This window comes from Dasypus novemcinctus, chromosome 10 (assembly GCF_030445035.2).
Source record: "Dasypus novemcinctus isolate mDasNov1 chromosome 10, mDasNov1.1.hap2, whole genome shotgun sequence".
NCBI classification, from domain to species: domain Eukaryota; kingdom Metazoa; phylum Chordata; class Mammalia; order Cingulata; family Dasypodidae; genus Dasypus; species Dasypus novemcinctus.
Window position 1 is genome coordinate 35,880,704 of NC_080682.1, and position 11,137 is coordinate 35,891,840.

Below are 11,137 nucleotides of genomic sequence, written 5' to 3' on the forward strand. Positions count from 1 at the left end.
TGAATGCCTTTTATTTCTGGTTCTTGCCTCAGTGCTCGAGCAAGTATTCTAAGACAATGTTAAATAGGAGTGGAGACAGTGGGCATCCTTGTCTTGTTCCTGAGTTTAGAGGGAAGGAGTCTAGGATTTCTCCATTGTAAACAATATTGGCTTTAGGTTTTTCATATAGTCTTTATCATGTTCAAAAAATTCCCTTGTATTCCAATCTTTTGGAGTGTTTTTATCAAGAAAGGGTGCTGTATTTTGTCAAATGCTTTTTCTGCATCAATAGATATAATCATGTGATTTTTTTCCTTCAATCTGTTTATATGGTGTATTACGTTGATTGATTTTCTTATGTTAAACCATCCTTGCATACCTGGGATGAATCCCACTTGGTCGTGGTGTATAATACGTTTAATGTGTTGTTGAATACGATTAGCAAGTATTTTGTTAAGTATTTTTGCGTCTAGATTCATTAGAGAAATTGGTCTGTAATTTTCCTTTCTTGTGATGTCTTTGTTTGGCTTTGGTACTAGGGTAATATTGGCATCATAGAAGGAGTTGGGTAATGTTCTTTCTGTTTCGATTTTTTGGAATAGTTTCAGCAGGATTGGTGTCAGTTCTTTCCGGAATGTTTTGTAGAATTCACTTGTGAAGCCATCTGGCACTGGGCTCTTCTTAGTTGGGAGATTTTTAATAACTGATTCTATCTCTCTGCTTGTGATTGGTTTGTTAAGATCATCAATTTCTTCTTTCGTCAATATGGGCTGCTTATGTGTTTCTAGGAATTTGTCCATTTCCTCTAGATTGTCATTTTTGTTGGAATATAGTTTTTCAAAATATCCTCTTATGATAGTCTTTATTTCTGTGGGGTCAGTGGTGATATCGCCTTTCTCATTTCTTATTTTGTGTATTTGCATCTTCTCTCTTTTTTTCTTTGTTAGTGTTGCTAAAGGTTTGTCAATTTTGTTAATCTTCTCAAAAAACCAGCTCTTGGTCTTGTTTATCTGTTCAAGTGCTTTCTTATTTTCTATTTCATTTAGTTCTGCTCTTATCTTTGTTATTTCCTTCCTTCTTCTTCCTGTTGGGTCACTTTGTTGTTGTTTTTCTAATTCCTTCAAATGTGCAGTTAGTTCTTCAATTTTTGCTCTTTCTTCTTTTTTGATATATGAATTTATGGCTATAAGCTTCCCTCTCAGTACTGCTTTTGCTGTATCCCATAAATTTTGGTATGTTGTGTTATCATTATCATTTGTTTCAAGGTAGTCATTGATTTCTTTTGAGATTTCCTCTTTGACCCACTGTTTTTCTAAGAGTGTGCTGTTTAATTTCCAAATCGTGGGGTGAAATCTGGGCTTCTGTCCCTTGCAAATCTCCAGCTTGACTCCACTGTGGTCAGAGATAATGTTTTGTATGATTTCAATCTTTCTGAATTCGTTCAGCCTTTCTTTGTGGCCTAGCATATGATCTATCTTGGAGAATGATCCATGTGCGCTTGAGAAAAATGTATATCCTGCTGTGTTTGGGTGTAGCGATCTATATATATCTATTAGATCCAGCTCCTCTAATATACTATTCAGATGTTTTGTTTCTTTGGTGATTCTCTTTTGAGATGTTCTGTCCAGAGTTGATAGTGGTGTATTAAAATCCCCCACTATAATTGTAGATGTATCTATTCTTTCACTTAGTTTTTCCAGCGTTTGCCTGACGTATTTAGAGGCACCCTTGTTAGGGGCATAGATATTTATGATTGTTCGAACTTCTTGCCAGATTTTCCCTTTCACTAAAATGTAGTATCCTTCTTTGTCTCACAATTGTTTCACATTTAAAGTCTATTTTGTCTGATATTAATATAGCTACTCCTGCCTTTTTTTGATTATTGTTAGCTTGTATGATTGTTTTCCAGCCATTCACTTTCAATCTCCATGCGTCTCTGGGTCTAAGATGTGTCTCTTGTAGACAGCATATGGATGGGTCATATTTCCTTATCCAATGTCCCAGTCTGAATCTTTTGATAGGTGAGTTTAATCCGTTGACATTCAGTGTTATTACTATCAAGGAATTATTTGTGTTAGCCATATTTTGATTGGATTTGTGTTTGTCATATTTTGTTTGTATATTTTTTTTTGTCTTTTTTGTTATTGTTGTTGGTCTTATACTCTCCTCCAACTCTGCCTTTCCTGTTTTCTTCTTTCTTCCTGTAGAACTCCCTTTAGAATTTCTTGAAGGGGAGGTTTCTTGTTGGTATACTCTTTCAGTTTCTGTTTGTCTGCGAATATTTTGAACTCTCCATCATGTTTGAATGCTAATTTAGCTGGATAGAGTATTCTTGGTTGGAAATTTCTTTCCTTTAGTACCTTGACTATATCATACCACTGCCTTCTTGCCTCCATGGTTTCAGAAGAGAAATCAGCACTTAATCTAATTGAGCTTCCCTTGTATGTGATGGTTTTCTTTTCTCTTGCTGCTTTTAGGATTTTCTCTTTGTCTTGAGCCTTGGATAATTTGACAAGTATATGTCTTGGGGTGGGCCTGTTGGGGTTTATGACTTGTGGAGTGCGCTGTGCTTCTTGGATATGTACATCTGTCTCTTTCAGTAGATTTGGGAAGTTTTCAGCCATTATTTCCTGCAGCACTCCTTCTGACCCCTTTCCCTTCTCTTCACCTTCTGGAATGCCTATAATACGTATGTTTGAGCGTTTTGCATTGTCATTCAGGTCCCTAAATCCTAATTGGATTTTTTCTATCTTCTTATTGACCCCTTCTACTATCTGTTTGATTTCTGAAGTACTGTCTTCCACATCACTAATTCTCTGCTCTGTCTCTTCTAGTCTGCTGATATTTGCTGCTAGTGTATTTTTGATTTCTTGAACTGTGGTTTTCATTCCCATCATATCTATTATGTTTTTTCGTATGTCTGCAATTTCCCCTCCAAGTGATGTCTTCATGTTGTTAACCTCTTTCATTACTTCGTCAAATTTGTCGGTGATAAATGTTCTGAGATCTTTCATTGCTTGTGCCAAGTTTTGCTCCCCTTCGTGATTATTGGTTTGTTGATTGGATTCAGCCATGTTTTCCTGATTACTGGTTTGGTTTGTAGATTTTTGTTGCTTTCTGGTCATCTCTTTATCTTGACGGATTTAATCAGTTCCTTAGCTTCTTTGTCTGCTCTTGGAGGTTAATTAGCTGTTATTTTTGCATCAGTGTTATATCTTCTCTTTGTCACTTTTTTCTTCTTATTCTAGTTTCTTGTTGTTGGTTAAGTTCACTTTAAAGGAAAGTATTAGTGTTGGGGGAAGGCAATTGTGTAAGCAAGGGAAAAGTGTAAAGTAATATTGGTGATATATGTTAACAAAGCAAGAATATGAGATCTGGGAGGATGGAGGTTAGATTTATGTAAATTGTGTAGAGTTATAGCAGTAGGTAGAGTACCTATTATGAGGTAGGCGATTGAATATAGGAGGCTTATGGTATGAGCTAAAAAGCTATTGATTTCGTGAGAGAGGGAAAGAGAAAAAAAAGTGGTAATAGTTTCAAGCGTGGATAACAGACAGAAAACAAAACATAGGTATTAGAAATTAAGACTTAGACCCTTCGTGGATCGAAGAAAGGGAGGTGGGAGGTGGAATATGGGAGAGCCAGTAGATGGTGGCGGATATCAAGATGTAGGGGCAAGAGGATAGTGCAGGTAGGCTAAATCAGTTCACACAGAAATGAGGCAGTGGAGGATGGGAAAATCCAGCAAATATGAGGTGTTCCCTGTAGCACCTATTGTGTACTTGAATTAAAATAAAATAAGTGGAAAATGAGGGACAAGAGGGAAAGAGAAAACCGAAAAAAAAAACACTAATTATAATAAAGAAAAAAAGAAAGACAAGAAGAAAGGAAGAAAGAAAAAGAGGATAGGTACACGGTGGGGAACAGATAGGGGTAAGAGAGATACAGGTATACAAGTGTCACAATTACAACACTATCTAAAACAACAAGCAAAAAAACCCCTAAATAACTGTATATAAAAAAAAAGGGACTTTGGGGGGCACGCTAGGAGAAAAGACTAGGGGATAATGCAATATTAGCAATCAGGGCGTCAAAAAGAGTAAAAAATAAGATAAAGTGAAAATAAAAACAAAACAATATGAACCAATAAAGATAAAACGCAAACGTTAAGGTCCAGAGCATTCAAGGACCCCAGGTAGACCCCAGGGCGTGATGGATTCGGGGGTGGAAAGTCTGAGACACTGAAGACTCAAGAGGTGTGAGTCTGGGGTGTGGACCACCAGAGTCCAGGGGACCCAGACCTGGCAACCTCAAATCTGGTCCACAGAAAGCTTAGGAGCCCCGCAGTGCAACACAGCCCTCAAGGATCCCCGTAGCTGGGTGCCAGCCCCGTGAGGGAAGATAGATTGGCGAATTCTATATTGAATGTCTGATCTCTGAAATTCACCTAACTCCTCAGGGTATCAGCCTTTGGACAGCTCCCTCCCTGTGCTCCCACGCAACGGCCACTTGAGGGCGCCTCTACACCACGGCCAGTTCAATGGCCCAGATCCCAAGCCCCGCCGGGTGGGGTGGGCTTCAGCTGGAAACGCCGAAAACAGACTCTAAGATCCGAAATCCCAAACTTCGCAAAATATCCTCCAATCAGCTTCCAGACGTGTCCTCCTCCCTCACTGCACCCTACAACAGTCTCCCAATTGTGTCCCCTTATTGTCCAAAATCCAATTCCGTTGCAGATCGGCAGCCGGACCTGTGGGGATGGGGCTCCAGGCGGAAGCGCTACTCCCCCCCTGTCCGGAGACCAAAAACGTCCCCGCTTCACAGGGAAACACCGTATGTCTCCGCAAATCAATCTGCAAAGGAGTCTTGTCCCAACAATCCCTCACCAGCCAGCCCAGTATCCGCGAATTTCTCAGCACCACAAAGCCTCTAGAATAAGGAAAAAAAAACAAAAAACAAAACAAAAACCCTGGCCGCCGCGGCTCCGGAGCTGCCGGAGCGCCCGCTACCGCGTCTCCGCCCACCCAAGGAGGGAACTTCCCGCGCCCAGCTGGGACCTCCGTTTATATATTATAGACGTATCCTCTCTGTTACCTTCCCACCGAATTGACGTCCAGACACCTTCCAACCAGCAAAAATCCCCGAAACAGCGCGGTCCCAAAGAGCCTTCAACGCTGCCCAGCCGCCCCCTGCAGAGACACTACCAGGCAAGCTCACGCAGCCACCATCTTCTCCTCTCTTAGCTGTTCTTAATAGGTGATCCACTGTTAATAAGCAAGCCTTATTCTCACCACACAGTAAAGTGAATCAGAGGACAAGGAAGGCATATTTGGAGTCTGTGTAAATGTTAGCTCGTTTCCCAATTGCCAGCTTTAAACTTCAGGTGAGCGCAATCAGCCCTGTCTTCTGGACTGAGGTACCAGGGGAAGGGCTTGGGCTTCTATAGTTTGCAACTGAGAGACCACTGCATTGCCTGCCCTTTTAATTCCTTCCCTGATGAAACTGCTTCTATCTGTGGACCACCAAAGTCTGATTTTTCTAGAGGCTCATCCTTTAAATCTAACCTGCTTGAGTCATTTTGGTTAAGTTTCAAGGCAGGTGTGGAGGAAGGGCCCCTCGGATTTTGATGTTGGGCCCTCTGTTAGTACAGGGTGGCTTAGGTGACGGTCTGGCATATTCTTAGCTGCACCCCAGGGTTCTCTAGTATATAAGCCCAGCATTTAATTAAACAGTTGCCAGCAAGCCATTGATGGTCCCTGGCCTCAAGCATGTCTTTCACCTGGTTGGGGAGAAGACTGTGAAAGGTTAACCCCAAGTTAATTTGGGGGCTTGCTCAATTAAAAGGGTTGTTGCCCCCACAGCTCTCAGGAAGTTGGCCATCACTGTACTGTGTTATCCAGAGGTTTGGATAAATAAGCTACTGGTTTAAAATGTCACCCTGTTTCTAGACTAAAAGTAACACACAGAAAGAAAGGCTTATTTCGGTTAGGGATTCCTAAGTCTAGAGGACTAATTCAAGTCTGTTTTAAGGCATAGAATAGAGTTTCCTGGTCTGTTCCCTATTCTAAGGGATGGTTATCAGCCCCTGGAATAGCACTGTATGATGACAGGGCTTTTTCACCAAACCTAGGTATCCACAGTCTGCAGTAACCAGCCATTCCTAGGAATGCCCACAGTTGTTTCTTTGTTTGAGGCTAGGGGATACTAGTGGTAGCTTGAACTCTTTCTGGAGAGAGATATCATTCCCCTGAGGTGAGAAGACCCAAAATAGAAGACTTTCTTCTGAGAGATTTGTACCATGTTTGATGACACTCTGTAGTCCCTATCAGTGAGGAACTTAAGGACTAAAATGATGCTGGCATTGGAAACATTATTTTTTGGAAGGCAAAGCAATAAATCATACACATATTATAAAAGGGAGCTCTGAGTATATTAGTTAGCCAAAGGGATGCTGATGAAAAATTCAGAAATTGGTTGGTTTTTATAAGGGATATGTATTTGGGGTGGAAGCTTACAGTCACAAGGCCCTAAAGGGTCCAACTCAAGGTACCATAAAAGGTACTTTCTCACCCAGAGTCTGTTGCCATGTGTTGATTCAAGATGGTGGGCAATATCTGTGAGAATTTAGTCTTCTTCCTCCTCCTAAGGCTCCACGGTCCCAGTTTCTTCCAATCTCAGCTGCAAGCTGGGTCAAGTCTTATCTCTCCCAGGGCTCATTTCTCTTCAGGCTCAGCTGTTCTGCTCTCTGCACAAGGCCAGCTGTAAAATGTCAGGTGAATGGCTCATCTCTCTTCCTGTGGCCTCTTCCTTATCTAATGGAGCCTTCTCCCTTTCCTTATGTATCTGTTTCTCTGTTTATTAACTTTCCAGGGCTCCAGCATTAAAATTTTCACTAACTTCTCTGCCTTGTCATTTTCCCTTGTTGGACAGGGAAAATGTCCTATTGACATGGCCCAATCAAAGTCTTAATCATAATTTAATCAAATAAGAGTGAGATGACTGACTCCAATACAATATAATATGCCCAGAGGAACAGACCAGTTTACAACATAATACAATATCAATTTTGAGAATTCATAAACAATATCAAACTGTTACACTGAGTCAAGTGGGGATCAGCTAGGTCTTGAGCTAAGGCACTTTCAAAATAAGGGGGTTGTCCCAGAATGCTTGCAGCAGAATGGTCCATGTAAGCTGGATTGGAGGTTTAAAGTTGGACTCCTGCCATTCAGAGGCAGAAAGAAATTCAGAGTCTGGGTGGAGTGGAATGAGGAAAAAGGCATAATTTAAGCCAAGAACAGTAAATCAAGCTGTGGTTTCTTGGATCTGGTTCAGCATAGTATAACAGTTGGGTATGACTAGATGAATAGGTATAACAAAACTACTGAGTGCTCTTAAGTCTTGAACTAGCCAGTAGGTGCCATTGGGCTTTCCATAGGAAGAATCGGCTTGTTGCAAGGAGATTGTCAGAATACTAGTATGCTGTTCTCCAAGAACTTTTTAATTATGGACAGGAGGCCTTTAACAGCTTCCTTCTTGAGGAGGTACTGCTTTCTATGAGGGTAGGGATAAGCTGTGGAAACTCATGGAACCTGGAGGGCTCTTCTGGGTATCCAGGATTCCCAGACTATAAGATTTACTTTACTATTGATTTAGCACAAATTCCACATTCTTCCCTTTAGTGCTGGGCCTCAGGCATTTTAAAAGCCTTTCTACATGGATGCATGCCCGCAGAGTAAGAAACAAGTCCTGACCCAGTAAAGGGATAGGACATTCAGGTATCATTAAAAATGGATGACTTACAATGAGGTCTCCTATTTGGCAAAGGAGAGGCTCAGGAAAGGGTCTAATTTTAGATTTATTATCAACACCTACTACCAGACAGGTTTGGGGAGAAGGAATTTTGGAATAACAGGTCAGAATTGAATAGGTAGCTCCCATATCAATTAAACAGTCTTCCCTCCCACATCAAAGGCCCCTGGGGGTTCCTCCAGTTCAGTGTTCCACAGAGTTGTCCAAGGAGACACCTTTTGCCCCGGCTTCATCAGTCCTCCCTGGCAGCCATTCCATAAGGACCCTAGGTTGTGCTCTACCACCTTTATGATATGGTGCACTCCTAAGCCTAATGGCCTGTTTTCCCACTTCAGAGGCAGGGACCAGGGGGCTCCCTACAGGGCTGTGGTGATCTTGGGTAGTCTTTCTTCCAGTGACCAGGCTCTCCATAGTTGAATCTCAATGCTTTGTCTCCACAGCCATGGTGACCCTGAAGTAGCAGGCCACCACCCATGGCAACTACCAAAAGGTGAACCTTCTCCCTGTTTCTGCTTACTTTCAACACCTCGATGACCTTGTTGTGTTTGTTGAAGATGGAAAAAAATGCTTCTAAAAGAGAATTCATTAAGATTTAGAGTTTCAGTTTTAGCTTTTGAAGCTTCCTTCTAATATCTGGAGCTGACTGACTGTAGCAGTTTGATATTATTGATGAATTCCAAAAAGAAATATTAGATTCTATTTGTAAACTGATCTTTTCCTCTGGGCATATTAGAATATAATGGATTGATAGATTTACTTTGATTCATATGTTTACTAATTGTTTAAACAATTATGTAAACCTCTTTTGCCAGTACGGCATTGAGTCCCACCCTTTGGTGGGTGGGAACTCATAGATAAAAGGCATGGTAAAGGACAGAGTTAAGGGCTTTTAATGTTGGAGATTGGACATTGAGTTTGATGCTAAAACGGATCCCCAGGGAGAGAGACAGAACCATTCACCTGATAGTCTACAGCTGACTTTGTGGGAAAAACTGAGGAGCTGAGCCCAGAGGAACGTAGGAAGCCTGAACCCTCCCACATGTCAGTAGACATTTTGCTTCAACACGTGAGAATAGACTTTGGTGAGCAAAGTAAATTATACTTTATGGCCTGGTATCTGTATGCTTCTATCCCAAATAAATACCCTTTATAAAAACCAATGAATTTTTGGTATTTTGTCATCAGCACCCCTTTGGCTAACTAATACCACTGTGAACATAATAATAGGCCTCATAAGATATTTAAGTGACAGTGAGAATAGCATAAAAGGATAATTAGCAGTTTAGAGGCAGATGTACATATAAAGAAAAGAATGGATGATTAGGAACAATATGACTAAGACAGGGAGTCATGAAGAACAGTGTCACTCACAGCTTATTTTGTTTTGCAGTATTTCTTTGAGCTGCACTAAGACTTCTAATCTTTCAGCCTGGTGATTTCAGACCATCTTGGGTCTTAAATAAGTTGCTTGTTTGTTATGAGTGGTTATGCATTGGGTAAAGGTGTTCCTGTAATAAAATTTAGTGTGGTGGAGTTTAAATCTTTTAAACCTAAAGAATCATATATTAATGGATAGAATTTTCAGAAGTGCATGTTTAAATCACAAAATATTTCTTAGGTACTCTGTGCTTACATTTACATGCTAAGCAAATAAATGATCAAATTATTCTATGCATTCATTTGACAGATGTTTTTGCTGCTAGCAGTAATTGTTTTAAGGGCCAGAAATTGAATGTTAGAAAGAACAACTAGCAAATACATCATTATTATTAGATCAACTGATTTCAGGTGTGAGTGTAATAGAGATTTCATCATATATTCTGCCAGTAAAATTTCGTGGCACCTAAAAGAAATGATATTAAATGTTTTCATGGTTTTACAACATATATTCTATCTGTTGGGATGTTCTTTATTCAGATCTCTCCTTAAGAAACCCAGGTTCTCCCATTCCACACAATACACCTATCACATACACATAAAAGGTACAAAACATGGACAATTTCCTCACGAAAAACAATTTAATTACTTTCAGAAAATATTCTGTTTTAGATGAAATCAAACAGGCTATGAATAACAATCCAGTCAGAAGTAATTTATTTAGGAAGGAAGAGAAAGCTTTTCTGCAACTTTCCAGAGGTTTCCATGGTTCCAAGAAAAAGAAAAGTTATTTTAGATGTGGGAATGATCCCATGAAGTGAAACATCAAAAGATGAGCTCCTAGTAAAAAGGAAAGCATTGCTTTTATTATGTATTGTCCTGGAACTACTCCTAGCTGCTGTGCTGGAGAAACTCAAAGTGCTCTGTGGAATTAATGTGCTCATTCTTTGAGAAGAGGTAAGTGTCTGTAGAAAAGGCAACCAAGACAAGTTTGAGAGTGAGTAATGGGATCTATTAGATGTGGGAATAAAGGGATAATATGAATAGCAGTACATCCCTGATGCAGAAAATAAATAACTGGAAAATATTATAGGTGTTGATAGTGCTAGATTGTATTCTAAACCTCACATTAATTCATATACATGTACAAATTTTTGGCACTTCAGAGATTATGCATTTCATTATTACCACATGGTTGTGAGTAGAATAAGGGATATTTTATATATGTAAGTAGTATATATGCAGTCAAATAACAGAACTATTATCTTTTATTTCAGTTTAGTAAGCATTTATTTTCATGTTACTTTGTGCCAGGCACGTTGCTAATAAAAGAGAGGAAAAAACAAACAAACAAAGACATAGTACATAATACAGGGCTTTGTCAAATTGGCAAAATACAGTTCATATAAAAGAAACATGAGTGTTTTATTTGAAATAGAATAAATTTACATACAATTAGCAAAATAAGAACAGGGGAGAGACAAGGAATCCTTTGGTTTGTTGATGGGTCTGTAATATCTTTCTGAATAACAAAAATACAAGAAGGAGCATAAATTATGCAGAAGACATGGAACATGAAGTTTTCGGGAAGGGGCATCCTAAGAGAGAAAAGAGCATAAATACACCTAGAAGTGCAAGAGAATGTAGAGGAGGTTTAGAAAAGACAGAGCGATCCACTGTCACTGTTAAAATATCCTAACAAAGGAAAAGAAATAAAGAGCATGGAGTAAAAAGAGAAAAGTTTCTGTTATGCCTTATGCCATAGCAAAGTTAATGTGTTTTAGTCCACATACTCATACCTGTACAAAGCATAATATTACCCTCATAAACATTTCAAAAACATCAAAATCAAACACATGCCAAGAGCACATGATTAGAAATTGACAGTCATTTTTGAACATATTTCCTGGCCTAGCATCATGTAAAACAGTACTTTCTTCCAATGTAGTGTGTTCTAAGATTAGCAAGT